Consider the following 16,004-nt stretch of genomic DNA (forward strand, 5'->3'; position numbering starts at 1 on the left):
ACTCTTTTAATTTGATGGGAGATTTTTGATAACCGATTCAGTTTCTTCACTGGTTATGGGTCTGTTCAAATTTTCTGTTTCTTCCCGTTTGAGTTTAGGTAGTGTGTGGGTATCTAGGAATTTATCCATTTCTTCCAGGTTGTCCAATTTGTTGGCATGTAATTTTTTATAGTATTCCTTGATGATTGCTTGTATTTCTGAGGGGTTGGTTGTGATAAGTCCAATGTCATTCATGGTTTTATCTATTTCGGTCCTCTCTCTTTTCTTTTTGAGAAGTCTGGCTAGGGGTCTATCAAGTTTGTTTTTTCAAAAAGCCTGCTCTTAGTTTCATTAATCTGTTCTGTTGTTTTGGGTTCTATATTGTTTATTTCTGCTCTAATCTTTATTATTTCTCTTCTTCTGCTGGCCTTGGGGTTTCTTTGCTGTTCTGCTTCTAGTTCCTTTAGGTGTGTTGTAAAATTGTGTATTTGGGATTTTTCTTGTTTCTTGAGATAGGCCTGGATTGCAGTGTATTTTCCTCCCAGGACTGCCTTTGCTGCATCCCAAAGGGTTTGGACTGTTGTGTTCATTTTCATTTGTTTCTGTATATTTTTTCATTTCTTCTTTAATTGCCTGGTTGACTCATTCATTCTTCAGTAGAATGTTCTTTAACCTCCATGCATTTAGAGGTTTTCCAAACTTTTTCCTGTGGTTGATTTCAAGTGTCATAGCATTGTGATCTGAAAATGCGTGGTATGACCTCAATTCTTTTATATTTATTGAGGGCTGTTTTATGATCCAGTATGTGATCTGTCTTGGAAAATGTTCCATGTGCACTCGAGAAGAATGTGTATTCTGCTGCTTTTGGATGAACAGTTCTGAATATATCTGTCAAGTCCATCTGGTCCGGTGTATCATTCAGGGCCATTGTTTCCTTATTGATTTTCTGCCTAGATGATCTGTCCATTGCTGCAAGTGGAGTATTAAAGTCACCTGCAATTACTGTATTCTTATCAATAAGATTGCTTATGTTTGTGATTGTTTTATATATTTGGGTACTGCCGAATTAGGTGCATAAACATTTATAATTGTTAGCTCTTCTTGATTGATAGGCCCCGTAATTATGATATGATGCCCTTCTTCATCTATTGTTACAGCCTTTAGTTTAAAATCTAAGTAAGTATTGATACTGATACTGATACAAGTATGACTATTCCAGCTTCCTTTTGACTTCCAGTAGAATGATAGATGGTTCTCTATCCCCTCATTTTCAATCTGAAGGTGTCCTCAGCTCTAAAATGGATCTCTTGTAGACAGCAAATAGATGGATCTTGGTTTTTTTTATTGATCTGATACCCTGTGTCTTTTGATTGGAGCATTTAGTCCATTTACATTCAGCATTCTTATTGAAAGATACCGATTTAGTGTCATTGTGTTATCTGTAGGTTTCATGCTTGTAGTGATGTCTCTGTTCTTTATGGTCTTTGCAGTGTTCCACTCACAGAGTCCCCCTTAGCATCTCTTACAAGGCTGGTTTAGTGGTCATGAACTCCTTCAGTTTTTGTCTGGGAAGGCCTTTATCTCTCCTTTTATTCTGAATGACAGCCTTGCTGGATAAAGGATTCTTGACTGCATATTTTTTTGTATTCAGTACACTGAATATTTCCTGCCACTCCCTTCTGGTCTGCCAAGTTCCAGTAGATAGGTTTGCTACTACCCTTATGTGTCTACCCTTGTAGGTTAAGGCCCATTTGTCCCTAGCTCCTTTCAGAATTCTCGCCTTATCTTTGTATTTTGCCAGTTTCACTATGATATGTCATGGAGAAGATCAATTCCTGTTATGTCTGAAGGGAGTTCTCTGTGCCTCCTGGACTTCAATGTTTGTTTCCTTCCCCAGATTGGAGAAGTTCTCAGCTATGATTTATTCCAGTAAACCTTCTGCTCCTTTCTGTCTCTTCTTCTTCTTCTGGAACTCCTATGGTTTAGATATTATTACATTTCATTGAATCACTTAGATCTCTAATTCTCTCCTCGTGGTCTAGAATTTTGTTTTTAATCTCTTTTTCACAGTCTCATCTTTTTCTATAAGCTTATCTTCTATTTCCCTTATTCTCCCCTCTGCCTCTTCATTCCTTGCTGTCACCATATCTAGTTTATTTTTCACCTCATTTACACCATTTCTTAATTCATCGTGACTTTATTATTTTTTTTAATTTTTAAATATTTATTTTTGAGAGATAGAGACAGAGCATGAATGGGGGAGAGGCAGAGAGAGAGAGAGGGAGACTAGAATCTGAAACAGGCTCCAGGCTCTGAGCTGTCAGCACAGAGCCCATTGCGGGGCTCAAACTCGGGAACAGGGAGATCATGACCTAGGCCTAATTGGACACTTAACCAACTGAATCTCCCAGATGCCCCATCATGACGATTTTTTAGTTCCTTAATCTCTGCAGTAGTAGATTCTCTGCTGTGTTTTATGCTTTTTTCAAGCCCAGCGATTAATCTTATGACTATTATTCTAAATTCTTGATTAGATATAGTTTCTATCTAGTTTTGAGCAGTTCTTCAGCTGTCATTTCTCCCTCGAATTTCTTTTGAGGAGAATTCTTCTGTTTCTTCATTTGGCTAGTTTTCTGTTCCTTATGTGCTTTAAAAGCTTGTTATGTGTCCTGCACCTGCAAGCACTACTGTATTAAAGACAGGTCGTACACTGTCCAGGGCCTGGCCCTTCAGAAGGTGTTTTTTTCTGGAGAGTGTTACTTGCTCCCTGTTGTTGTGACTGTGGTTGCCTTATCTCCCTACTTGTAGTGATGTTGTGGACCCTCCACCGGGTGTGCTTTGATTTTTTCATTGAAGTAGCCTTGGGTAAAAAAATTTTTTGAAGGAAAAAAAGGGGGTGGTGGTGGTAGAAGAGGCCTTATACCGTGCAAAGAGAGAAATGACAGGGATGGGGAAAAAGAAAAGAAAATTGACTGGGCAGAGAAATTATATGGCTTAATCCAAAGAGAGAGAGAGAGAGAGAGAGAGAGAGAGAGAGAGAGAGAAAGAAATAAAGGAGGTATAGAACAGGTGTAAAGAGAATGGATTAAATATGTCTGCTTAAACAAACCAACAACCAGAATAACCAGACTAGAGAAGGGATGAAATAAGAAGGAGAAAAGGAAGGAAAAAAAAAATGTATATGTATACATATATGTATGTATACATATACATATATACGTGCATATATACGTATATATGTATACATATATATATATATATTTATATGTGTGTGTGTATATAATAAGAATTGCCCAAGAATTAAATCAGAAAATGCAAAACCGCTGGGTGCCTTGGAAACGGTGGCAGCACGAGTCTGGAGGAGGGGCTGTCTGGTTGGGCCCCGTCAATCCGGCTCCAGTAGATGCCCAGTTACCAGATGCGGAGGGGCGTGGCTTGGTGTGGGCGGGTCCTGCCTCCACTGTGGGTCCACTGTCCCTTCCGTGAGGTCCCTCCTTGTTGGTGAGGGGGAGAAAAATGGCGACACCCAGTGCCTCCTCCACAGACCGGGTGTCCCAAAGCACCCTGTTCAGACCGTCCTTACTGTGAGGCGGCACGAATGAGGCGGTTTGTCCTGCTCCACCGACTCCCACTCCTGCCTGGCACTTGACTGGCATTCAAACCCCGATGTCTTAAGGGGTCCCACTCCGTGTACCCCAGTTCTGGAGAATTGCCACTCTGTGCTGCAGATATATGGCCTCTGGCTGGTGGGCGCAGGCAGTCTTTGTCCTTTCAGCGGCTATATGCCTTCTTCCCACAACACTCTAGGGAGGGGATCGCTTTCTCCCACTGCAGACTGTGCCTCTGAACTAGTTAACCCATCGCGGGGGCTGGCTGCCCTCCTCCCCAGGTGTGTGATCCAGGCAGCAGGCCCCAGTCCGGAGGAAGCCCTGCAGTTAGAGATTAGATCCTTTTCTGGGGTTTTGTTTTGTTTTGTTTTGTTTTGTTTGATTCCCAGTCTGTGGTTTTTCTCTTGTCCAAATACGATCCTACCCTTTCACAGCCTCTCTTTCTCTTCCCTTTGTCTCTTCGCAGAAGGGGATCCTCCCCTTTGTGCCCATGCCACCCGTTTTCTCTCTCCCAGTTCACAATCGTGCACCTATGGCTCGGCAGGTTGTCACTCTGTCACTCTGCAGCCGGACTCTTGGAATTCAAAGTCCTCTGGTCTCAACACTGATGTGTTTGGTGGACGAAGGAACTTCAGGTTTCCCTACTTCTCCACTACTTTGGATTCTCTCCCAAGATTCTGTTTTTTTAAATATGTCTTTATTTAACGAAATTAGAGGACTCTTTGAAAAAGTGACTTAATACGAGCTAGGGAAGGGAGAGTATGAGGTGAGTGTTCAATGTGTTGTTGATTCAGAAACTAAAGAACTGCAGTATATGCTAGATTATGGGGGCAGGAGGAAATAGAAATTACAGCTGCCTGTAGTGCAAGTCGGGGTGCCCATCCCTTGTGCAGTCACAATCTTCATGTAAGTTTTGATTCCCCAAATATTTAATTCCTATTGCCTAGTGTTGACCAGAAGTGTTACAGATAATAAACAACCGGTTAATGCATATTGTATATTCTGTACATTATATAGTATATTCTTATGATACAGTAAGCTAGGCAAAAGAAAATGGTATTAGAAAAATCCTAAGGAAAAATACATGTGCAATACTCTTGTGTAAAAATTCCACGCATAAGAGGACCCACACACTTCAGACCAGAGTTATTCAGGGGTCAGCTGTACCCCTTAATGGGTGCTAGGTTTCCCTGCAGGAGGATGAAGTAGGTAGTGGCGATGGTTACACAACATTGCGAATGTGTGAAATTCTGCAAAGGGTGCCCTCTCAAATCATGGTGCATTTACATTCTGTATGTTTTATCTCAATGATAACAAACAAAGCTTGATGGGATGTAGCCATGGTAAAGAACATCTCAGTGGACAAATTTGGAATAATTTGAGCCTGGAAAAATATATATTAATATATGAGTGCAAATGGGAAGGAATTCTTGAATCTATTGTAATAACAACAATGGGGAAAGGTAAAAGGAAAGCCTTTCTTTACACAGAAATGCTAATTAATGCACATATAAAAGATAGTAGAATGTTAGAATGACTGACTTGCAACCATTATCTGATAATTAATTCAGACAGAAAAAATCAGTTGATGCTAAAATATTTAGACTAAAAGGTAAGTTTTTCAAGCAATCTTAAAGTATCACTCCAGCAATTACTTAATGAACAGGGAAAAAGCACCGCTAAAATGATCAGGTCTGGGGGCGTCTGGATGGCTCATTCAGCTAAGCATCTGACTTCAGCTCAGGTCATGATCTCACAATTTAGGAGTTCAAGCCCCACATCCGGCTCAGTGCTGACAGCTCACAGCCTGGAGCCTGCTTCGGACCCTGCGTCTACTTCCCTCTCTGCCCTTCCCCCACTCGCACTCTGTCTCTCTCTCTCTCTCAAAAATAAGCATTAAAAAATTAAAAAAAATAAAATGATCAGGTCTTGTAGATGGTGTTATAACTACATAGTCAAACTTAATCAGCAGTAATAGAAAATCCTCCTAGCCGTTGCCTCTGAGGTGATGGCCTCTGAAGCTCCCACTGTCCTCTGTGTGTAGAAGTTCCGCTCCAGTGTTGTACCTGAGGCTGAAGTTGAGGCACACAATCAGAGAAATCCACACTTAAGGACATTCCACAATCAATGGGTGTGCATTCTTCAAAACTGTCAGAATCACTGAAGACAGAAAAGTGGTAACTGATCTGTATTTAAGAACTGAGAAAGTCAAAACAGCAAATGTAGTATTTGTACCGTGACTGAATCCCAGATTTCTGAGATTCATTCATTCATTGTATTCTCAGATTTATTCATTGTATCACTGGGGGAAATGTGTATATGGCTCCTGTATTAAATGATGGTATAACAGCAGTGTGAATTTGTTAATTGTGACAGTTTGTTGGGGATAGATAAAATAACCTTGACCTTAGGGATCAGATGTTCAGATATTAGAGGCAGAGTGTCAAGATATTCATGAAATAATTCTTACTTCACCCTGCAAAATCTCAGTCAAATGAAGAAGAACATGTGATGAAATAGTAATGTTTGTTGAATCTCAAGAATAGTAGATCGAATTTTTGTAGATCTAAATTTTTCAGAAAGAAAACTGACCATTCAATGAAAGGTGGGGGCATCCACATACCCTACTTGCTGGGATATGACATTTTCCAGGCATTTGCAGGAGCAGTTTATGAATTGTGTACCCACAGTGAGAAGGTGCAGTCATGGTGGTGAAGCAATCCCCTGTCCCAAAACCGCGGGATAATCCATATGTGCAGAAATCAGTGTGACCAACTGCCCCCATGTCACGATGTGTGCTCTAGTGGACACTGAACTTTTTTAAATTATGTAAAACAAAGTTCCAAAAAAGATGATTCGGTAACACTCCTTGTAGAATAAATTGTGGTTTTTTAAGTAACGTGATAAATCTGTTTGTATTGGCGCATAATAACTGCTTCCTAGAGCCCTGGTTGAGGAGCAGTTTGATTGGAAAGTAAGTCCAGTATGATGACATATATGAAACATTGAACCAGAAGAGAATACTATGGTGTGTGCATATGTCTCACATTTATGCAATTTCAGACTCTACCCAGTGTGCTCTGAAATTACATAAAGGGAGAATAAGCATAAATCTGAAAAAGAAATGTTACACCCAGAGATTAAAATACTATCAGTTGTGGGGTAATTCCCGAGAATGTATTTTACTATTACATATGTATAGTAGATTTCTGTTTTGAATTTAGCAGCTTTGAGCAACACCCGTTTATTTTCTTATATTGTCAGCAGGTCATAAGATCAAGAGCCAGGCTGTTAACTGGAGCCTCTGGGGTTAAATTTCTTCTTCGTTTTTTTTTTCTTCAGTTTTCCTTTATTTTGAGAGAGAGAGAGAGAGAGAGAGAGAGAGATCACATACTTGAGTGGGGAAGGGGCAGAGACAGAGGGAGCGAGAGAGTTCTAAGCAGGCTCCAAAATGTCAGATCAGATCCTGATGCTTGACATCATGATCTGAGCTGAAATCAAGTATTGGATGCTTAACTGATGGGGCCACCCAGGTGCCCCTGGGGTTAAGTTTCTTTGAGGGTGATTTATGTTAGCAGAATTTATTTTTTTCCAGAAATCATTTTTAAAAATGATTTCCAGGGTCCCTGTGTTGCTTAGCCAGTTGAACGTCCTGGGATCAAGCCCTGTGTTGGGCTCCACGTTGAGTGTGGACCCTGCTTAGGATTCTCTCTCTGTCTCTCTCTCTCTCTCTCTCTCTCTCTCTCTCTGTCTGTCTGTGTGTGTGTGTGTGTGTGTCCCCTTTCTCTCTCTAAAATTAAAAAGAACTAAAATGAAAATAAGTAAGAAAATAATAAAAATGATTTACATGTAGCCCTTCCACCTTGAAAGCCAGAATCAGCATGCTGCCTCCCTCCCTGTTCTCCCTCTCTTTCCCTGTCTCTATCTCTTGACTGCTTTTGTTCTTTAAGGTCCATATGATTTTTTGGATCCACATAGATGATCCAGGATAGTCCACCTCATTTAAAGTCCAGTGATGGGGGCGCCTGGGTGGCTCAGTCAATTGAGCGTCCGACTTCGGCTCAGGTCGTGATCTCGCGGTCCGTGAGTTTGAGCCCTGCATCGGGCTCTGTGCTGACCGCTCAGAGCCTGGAGCCTGTTTCGGATTCTGTGTCTCCATCTCTCTCTCTGACCCTCCCCCATTCATGCTCTGTCTCTGTCTCAAAAATAAATAAACGTTAAAAAAAAATAAAGTCCAGTGATTATAGTGCTTGCTTTGGCAACACATATACTAAAATGGGGGTGACTCAGAAAAGATTAGCACAGACCCCATGCACAGAATGGCATGCACATTCGTGAAGCATTCCATCTATTTGTTTATTCCTTAAACGTCAAATCATTGTGGACAATTAATTTTGAATAAAGACCTGACTAAAGGAAATAAAATAAAGTTGGATGATTATGAACCATAATTACATCTACAAAGTCTCTTTTACCATGTGATGCAAGATAACCAAGGGTATATCACCTGCGTGTGGAGCTCTTCTTACCTCTGTGTGATCCCAGTGATTACACATGGGATGATTTCATGCCAGGAACAAAGTGCTTAATATTTTTCCATTCTCCTTCGTTAGATTCATTTCATATGTAAAGCATATATGTCAGTTTAGAAATACAATATGGAAAGAGTCTTTGATCACGTCGTCTTGAGTCAGAAAAGTTGTAGCAGACATGAGTATTAGGAAGGGACCGAGCATGGCAACCGTTTCCAACGCTGAGTGCTCAGTAGCAGGAAACAGGCAGTCCCAACAGTCTCTCGTGGTCATTCCCTCTAAGAACTGGATTTCAGTGATGAGACTGACATGGTGGAGTGTTCACACAGCATCCTACCTGTGGTCCTACTGTGCATTAACGGTTTTACAGGGAAATTTTGCATAGGTCCCTATACCAACAGGTCCATGAGAAACGGAGTCCCTTGTCAATGAGGTTGTAAAGGAATGCAGCGAATGCATGTAATTTCCCACCTGCCCCTGTGACCTCCATGCCCACAATTTCCATACTGCCCATCTTTCTACCACTATAGCCTCTTGTCCTCTACCCCTCCCCCCCCTTACAGGTCCTTCTCCATCCCAGTACTTTAGCCTGTCCCTCCAACCCCTGGGCCTGTGCGTGCTCCCACCCACTTCCACCTGAACCTTCAAGACTTCCTTCCCCAGCTCTATTGTGCACCCATTTTTAATTCCATTTCTCGTGTCTATACCCTGCACTATTCCAGGGACCTCTGTCCTATCATCACCTGCACATCGTCCATCCCTGTTGACCTGTATTGAATTTCATCCGGGGCAGAAGCCAATGACTGCAGCCCAGTGCCTATATCCTCCATGGCCCATCTTTGCCCTAAGTTCTTGGGTGCTGTCCGCTCCCTGTGTACCCCATACACACCCCAACATTACCCCTTTTCCTGAGTCCCTTTAAAACAATTTTTTAGTGTTTATTTTTGAGGAGGAGAGAGAGAGAGAGGGAGGGAGGGAGAGGGGTAGAGAGAGGGAGACACAGAATCCAAAGCAGGCGGCTCCAGGCTCTGAGGCGTCAGCACAGAATCCAACGTGGGGCTTGAACTCACGGACCACGAGATCATGACCTGAGGCTGAAGTCTGATGCTTAACCGACTGAGCCAACCAGGCGCCCTTCCTGAGTCCCTTAATCTTTTCATTCCCCTTCTCTTCCCAGCTGACTTCATCACCCACACCCGTTTTGTGTCCTTGAGAGCATTATCTCCCCACAAAGGTTTCAGCTCCCTTTCCACCCTCTGTGTCTGTCTTGGGCCACTAACCACATCCAGTGCATCCGTACTTCATTAATACAGTGTGTCATATTTGTGTGTGTGTGTCTTTTATACTCTCTTGACCCTATTACCAGGTTCCAGCTGCAGGGCAGTCACTTCCCCCAGCTGAGCAGCTGACCACGTCCATGTCTCAGTCCCTTCTGTAACTGGGCTCTCACACACTCTGGCCACTTGGCAGCAGCTGTGACCATCCTGTGGCAGGTACTAGACAACCAGGGACAGCCTTTCTGCTCTGGAACTTGTGATATTAGCCAGTCAGCCAGTCCACTGGGAAGCCTTGAAAAGTAGCTCACTTCATTCCACTTCCTCACATAAGCTGCTCCTCCAGCTTTAGCTTGTCACCCCGTCCCCATGTGCATCCCGTAGCGTGGCCCCAACTGGCAGCCTTCGACCCTGTGCAGCTGCTGGTCATAAAAGAGTTCTGCCTTTCGCACACCCAACAATAGCCAAATTATGGAAAGAGCCTAAATGTCCATCAACTGATGAATGAATAAAGAAATTGTGGTTTATATACACAATGGAGTACTACAGGGCAATGAGAAAGAACGAAATATGGCCCTTTGTAGCAACGTGGATGGAACTGGAGAGTGTGATGCTAAGTGAAATAAGCCATACAGAGAAAGACAGATACCATATGTTTTCACTCTTATGTGGATCCTGAGACACTTAACAGAAATCCATGGGGGAGGGGGAGGAAAAAAAAAAGAGGTTAGAGTGGAAGAGAGCCAAAGCATAAGAGACTCTTAAAAACTGAGAACAAACTGAGGGTTGATGGGGGGTGAGAGAGAGGGAAGGGTGGGTGATGGGTATTGAGGAGGGCACCTTTTGGGATGAGCACTGGGTGTTGTATGGAAACCAATTTGACAATAAATTTCATATATTGAAAAAAAAGTTCTGCCTTTCATCGCTGCAAGAGTCATAGTGGTTTGTGTCCCCCATCAAATGGCTTTCATCCCACAAAATGTTCCCTTCCTACCGTGTGTTTCTTTAGCCCCATGTGCTCATGAATTGTCGGGGCCTTTACCCAGCCCCGCCCTTTGCTCACTTTTGCTGATTATGCCCTCTCCACCAATTCCACTTTATTCTTATGACTGTCATACCCCCAGACTGATGTGTGTTACACCCTGAACATCTCACACACTCTGTCCCCTCATGCCCTTAAGTCATGCAGTGCTCTTGAAACATACTGCACCCTTTAACCCCTGTGTGCCTTTTATTCTCTGTCCTCACTCACCTCTCACTTTGTGTACTCTTTTTAGGAATGGAATTGTGTGCACCTGAATTTGTATGTTGACGCTGTAATCCCTTGAACTTGGAGGTGGGGGCTTCAAAGAGATAATGAGGTTAAGTGAGGCTATTAAAGTGGAAATAGTACAGTGTGACTGGTGTCCTTACAAGAAGGACCTCCGGACACACAGACCCCAGGGAAGCAGATGCGCATGGGCAGAACAAGGCCATGTGAGCACACAGAGATGGGGGGCCGGCTGGAAGCCAAGGAGAGAGGCCTCAGAAGAAGCCAACCCTGCTGACACCTCTGTCTTGGGTTCATGGCTTGAGGAACTCTGAGGAAATAGGTTTCTGTGGTTTACACCACCAGCCTGGGATATTTTGTCATGGCAGCTTTAACAGAGTAAACCCCCACCCATGTCACCGTGCTGTGTGTATCACCCCTGTTTTATATCTTTGCACTCTTCCCCCGCCCCCCAGCCCTTCTTATGCTGCTGTTACACCCTCATGAACTGCCGCTCAGCACGCCCTGCATTTCCACAGCCAGAGCTCACAGAACTATTGAAATGCTGGTCATTTTTTTTTTCAACGTTTTTTATTTATTTTTGGGACAGAGACAGAGCATGAACGGGGGAGGGGCAGAGAGAGAGGGAGACACAGAATCGGAAACAGGCTCCAGGCTCCGAGCCATCAGCCCAGAGCCCGACGCGGGGCTCGAACTCACGGACCGCGACATCGTGACCTGGCTGAAGTCGGACGCTTAACCGACTGCGCCACCCAGGCGCCCCGAAATGCTGGTCATTTAAAACGTCCTTGTGGGGTCTGCAGTTGGAGGCATGCAGGGGCAGACATGGGGCCCCATTCTTGCATTTTCAGACTTGGACACATGTCTTTGATAAACATATTTATACAAACATGTTTTTGAGGAGCATACACCTGGTAATTATGTGAGGGGCTTTGTGAAAGTGAGTAGGCCAGTGGTTTGAGGGTGTGCATTGTGTGTGTGAATATGAGTGTGAATGTGTATGTTGTCTCTGTGCACATGAGTGTCTGTGGGCCTGAGACTAAATATGCCAGAATGAGAAAGACTGTATGCAAGTGTGTTTTTTCCATGTGTTTGAGTCGATGAGTGTGCATAGTGTATGTGTGTGTGCGTGCCTGAGTGTGTAAATGTGCCTGTGTGTGAGCCCGTGTGCTTGCAGAATGGGCTGTCAGCCATCTGGCTCTATTCCTGCACTGGGAGATTGGGGAGTAGGGGATATAGTGAGCATTTAATATCGCCAAAATGGTGGTTCGGCTTTGCCCTCACCTCCTGGGAGGGGATCTTCACCCCTTAGAATGTCTTGCTCATATATTTTCTTTGTCTGGGGCGGGACCGTGAGAGGGTCTCACAGGATTTATGATGGGGCCTCGGTCCATGGAGGAGACGCTGGACACTGAAGGTGTCCACCACACTGTGCAAGAACAGGCTAAACGCCGGCCACCCTGACGGTATGTGGCTGAGCTCCAGGAGAAAGTGTGCGCACGTAGGCTTGAGTGACCATCCCTGGTGGCAGTACGCTCTGATTATTGTCAGGTTTCACTGCTCGGAGAGTAACCCATCCATCACTTCACAGAGAGAGGACCCTGGAGCTTTCCATTTGGTACTTTCACTGAACTTTGCCCCAAGCATTTCTTCCCTGTTTGATACTCACCTGTATCCTTTCCCTGTAACAAACTATAACAGTGAGTGCAACAGCTCTCAGTGAGTCTGGGCGTCCTTAGGGGGAATTCTGTCAGCTAAGCGTAGTTTTGGGAACCCCAAGCTTCCTTCCACTTGATATCAGAAGTAGGTGTGCTGTTAGGTGGACCGTGGTTCCCCACCTTTCCATATGGATGAAGAACCCTCACAGGGGAATGGACAGTGGGCCTTGTTGAGACTGTGTATCTTCGTTAATTGCATGAGCCCCAAGTGCTCCCTCATGAAAAGCATGAGCCCCAAGTGCTCCCTTAATAACAGAGAGGTGTAGAGACCTCTGGTAAGAGCTCAGTGCTGTTGAATTAACAGAGCAGCATTGACTTCTCTGATAGAACGGTGGTAGAACCTGCTTGTGAAATCATGGAATCCCGGTACCTGTATTTCTGAGGGTCACTTTGATAAACATCTGTTTTTCTTAGAGGGGTAGATTTTTAGACTTCCTTTGATTGCCAGGGTCAATATTATTATAATGTCGTTTTGATAATATTTGCATATCACGAATCTCAGTATAATTTGTATTTAGTTATAAAAATGAGACCTGGGACACCTGATGGCTCAGTCGGTGGAGCATCCAACTCTTGGTTTCAGCTCAGGTCAGGTTCATGGGTTCAGGCCCCATGTCTGCCTCTGTGCTGGCAGTGTGGAGCCTGCTTGGGAGTCTCTCTCTCTCCCTCTCTCTCTGCCCCTCCCACCCTCTGTCTGTCTGTCTGTCTCTCTCAAAATAAAATAAACTTGAAAAAATGAGTCCCATGATTTCTTCTTTTTACTCAAAAAACATGGGACTCACCCATGTTTTCTAATATGAATTGTTGGCATGTTCTCTTTTATATCTCTTTAGATATTCTTGCTGGATTCTGATTCCATGTATTTCCTCAATTCTCAAATAATGATGCAGCTTAGAAGATAGAAGACTAAGAATGCCCTAGATTTTTGGTGGAAGAACTTCTGAGGGAATCGGGGATGCCTGTGAGACACACACACTCACTGCCAGTCCCTTAGTTGTCTGACATCAGTATTTCCTGCTCCTTCCCTGTGAGCCCCTCTCTGCCATCAGGGATCGTGAAAAGTAAGAGCCCGTCCTAAAGCAGACAACAGTCTCTTTGGAGATACTCACAAACTTGTAATTGGATTTGGTAATGAGTCCTGGGAGAAAGTTTTTCAGAAGTATTGTCAGCTACCGAAGGCTGTGCTGTCATTGCCACCACGTGTGAAATGATAATTGCAGTTCTGACGGGAGGGGAGGTCACAGATCACAAAGCCTTATCTCTGGTCTGGCTGCCTCCCTCCCTCACACGGACTGGCTGCTGTGACCTTCACGCTGCGCCCCCATCCTTCAACGTGACGAGTCCAGTGAGTTCTTCCTCTGTCAGACTGAGAGGCAGCGCCTGTAAGGAAGGACGTGTGAGTAAGTGTTCGTGTCTGGAAAGGGATCCTGAGGGTCGGGACAGACCAGGGGAAGAGCCGAAGAGGGAGGTGGAGGAGTTCCTTGGGTGTGAGCTGAGCTTGTCGATAGAGGTGAGGACCCGGACCCTGCACCCACACCCACGCCTGGCGGTTCCTGGTGCCGTTTAATGAAGTCCTCCCTCGGATTGTTACTGATGAAAATGCCAGTGACAAGGAAGGGTCATTTTGAAGGTGTGTAAGGACCATAGTTATGACAGCCATCTGCTGTTCACATTACTTTGCAGGAATCATAGGTTGAGTTTTCAATGTCAGTAGAGGTGTGCCTACAATGCCTTTAGACCTCTAACAGTTTCCAGTTGTCTACAGAAATAGTGTATATGAATTAGTTTCTAGAATTTTTGTTAAGTTTCTCTTTTTGTATCTCAAGTATATAATGCACTTACTGGAGATAGTAATTGTGCCTGTACTGAAACCATGTGAGGCCTCGTGGCTATGGGAAGATTCCTTTACTTCTTGAAGTTAGAGAAGCAACATTTAAAGAAATGGTAACTATAATTATGGGTTCCAGAAAACAGCTGTCATGAGTACATGTATCTTGTCTTATTATCTGTGGTTTAATAATATTCTAACATCATCCCCAAGCTCACAACTCATTTCCTTATGATTTCAACATAAACGATACACAAGATTCTGTATTCCCAGATATTCTCTTCTACTGTCTTTTGTCTTTCACATATGTTGCCTAATATCCAATAGTTTCGCTTATTGTGGGATTTAATGCTTAATTATTTGAACCAAAATTACTAATAACTTAGTTTCTACCTCACACTGTTTAATTACATACCATATATATTTTTTTGCTTCACAGCTCTGGGAACAGGGTAATATTGTCAGATGGTTTATTGGATTGAGTCCACTGTGTTTTCCTTCCTGGAATGACAGCCAATGAGTCTTTCTGCTGAACTCCCATTGAGCAAACCCTTCATTCACCAAACCCAGCTAAGACCTTGCAAAGTTTCTTGTAGGATTAGCCTAGAGAATAAATTATTAAAGAATATGGAAACTTTATGAGCAGGTTTGTCAAGGAGAAGAAAAGTAGCATGAAATGAAATGGAAAAGTGTTTTTCAAAAGTAAATACAGGTCTTATTGGAAGACACAGCTGACCTGGATTGTCCGTGGAGCACAGCGTTTCGGGCACTGTCGGCTCCAGCCTGCCATGTTCCAGTCTCCATTCGGCCCCTGACCAGTGTGTGAATTTAGATACGTCCCTTAACTTCTCTGTCTCTGAGTTCTTCTTATCTTTGCAGTGCCTCTGTCATGCAGTGAGGAAAATTTTAAAAATGATTCATATTTACGGTTGTACAGCAGTGGCTTACGTGTTTTAAGTGCCATGTAAGAGTTATTCATTCCATTCTTGGAAGCCCCTTAACAAAACTAAATTGAAGAAATGTATCTCAGAGAGCGTATTGGATTTCAGTTGATATGATCAATCTAGTCCACACGACATGATCTGGTGCAGGATCCTCTGAGTCTGAAGACAAATACCAGTCACTAGCAACTGGCCCTAGATTTTTGACAATAGGAGTGGTCTCCTTATCTGAGACTTGTTGGAATCCTGGGCATTTTCTCTTCACTGCTCTCATCTCTCATTTTGTTATATAAGATGCAGGTTGTGCTGCACAGATTTGGTTCTAAAACATGTGGTTACAGTTTTTTCTTGGTCATGCCTTTTATAGGTGTCCCCAAGCCAATGGCAGCCTTTAGGCGAAGGATTTCTTCAGTGACTTTTTTTTTTTTAATATTTATTTATTTTTGAGAGAGAGAGTGAGACAGAGTGTGAGCAGGGGAGGGCCAGAGAGGGAGACACAGAATCAGAAGCAGGATCCAGGCTCTGAGCTGTTAGCACAGAGACCAACGCAGGGCTCGAACTCACAGACTGCGAGATCATGACCTGAGCCAAAGTCGGACACGCAACCGACTGAGCCACCCAGGCGCCCCTCTTCAGTGACTTTTGAATATAGATTTGTTTTCTGTCCTCACAGAGCTGGCAGGGTGTGTCCATTGGCACCAGCTGCTCCTTCTGTGTCTCCAGCCATCACGAGCAGCCCCAGGACCTCCAGGCGGCTGGAAATTAAAGTACAGCCTCCCCAGGATTTGGGGGTTTCCATTTTCCTCTGCTGGTTTCTTTTCTTGTAATTTTTTTAAGGTTTATTCATTTTTTAG

General features: G+C 43.7%; 1 long non-coding RNA gene and 1 other non-coding gene across 3 annotated transcripts in view; both read left to right on the forward strand.

Moving 5' to 3' along the window:
• Positions 1-16,004, forward strand: part of LOC113593317 (uncharacterized) — a 44,566-nt gene that overhangs the window by 8,069 nt on the left and 20,493 nt on the right. Inside the window, exon 2 of one of the 2 annotated variants that reach the window (XR_008293776.1) lies at positions 13,215-14,011. This is a non-coding gene — a long non-coding RNA (uncharacterized LOC113593317). The remainder of the gene's footprint in view (positions 1-13,214; positions 14,012-16,004) is intronic. The other variant, XR_003413417.2, reaches the window with a different exon arrangement.
• On the forward strand, positions 7,834-7,941 carry LOC113593474 (U6 spliceosomal RNA). The gene has a single exon (XR_003413651.2). It is a non-coding gene; the product is annotated as a U6 spliceosomal RNA (small nuclear RNA).

The sequence above is a fragment of the Acinonyx jubatus genome, chromosome E2 (genome assembly GCF_027475565.1).
Source record: "Acinonyx jubatus isolate Ajub_Pintada_27869175 chromosome E2, VMU_Ajub_asm_v1.0, whole genome shotgun sequence".
Taxonomy (NCBI): Eukaryota; Metazoa; Chordata; class Mammalia; order Carnivora; family Felidae; genus Acinonyx; species Acinonyx jubatus.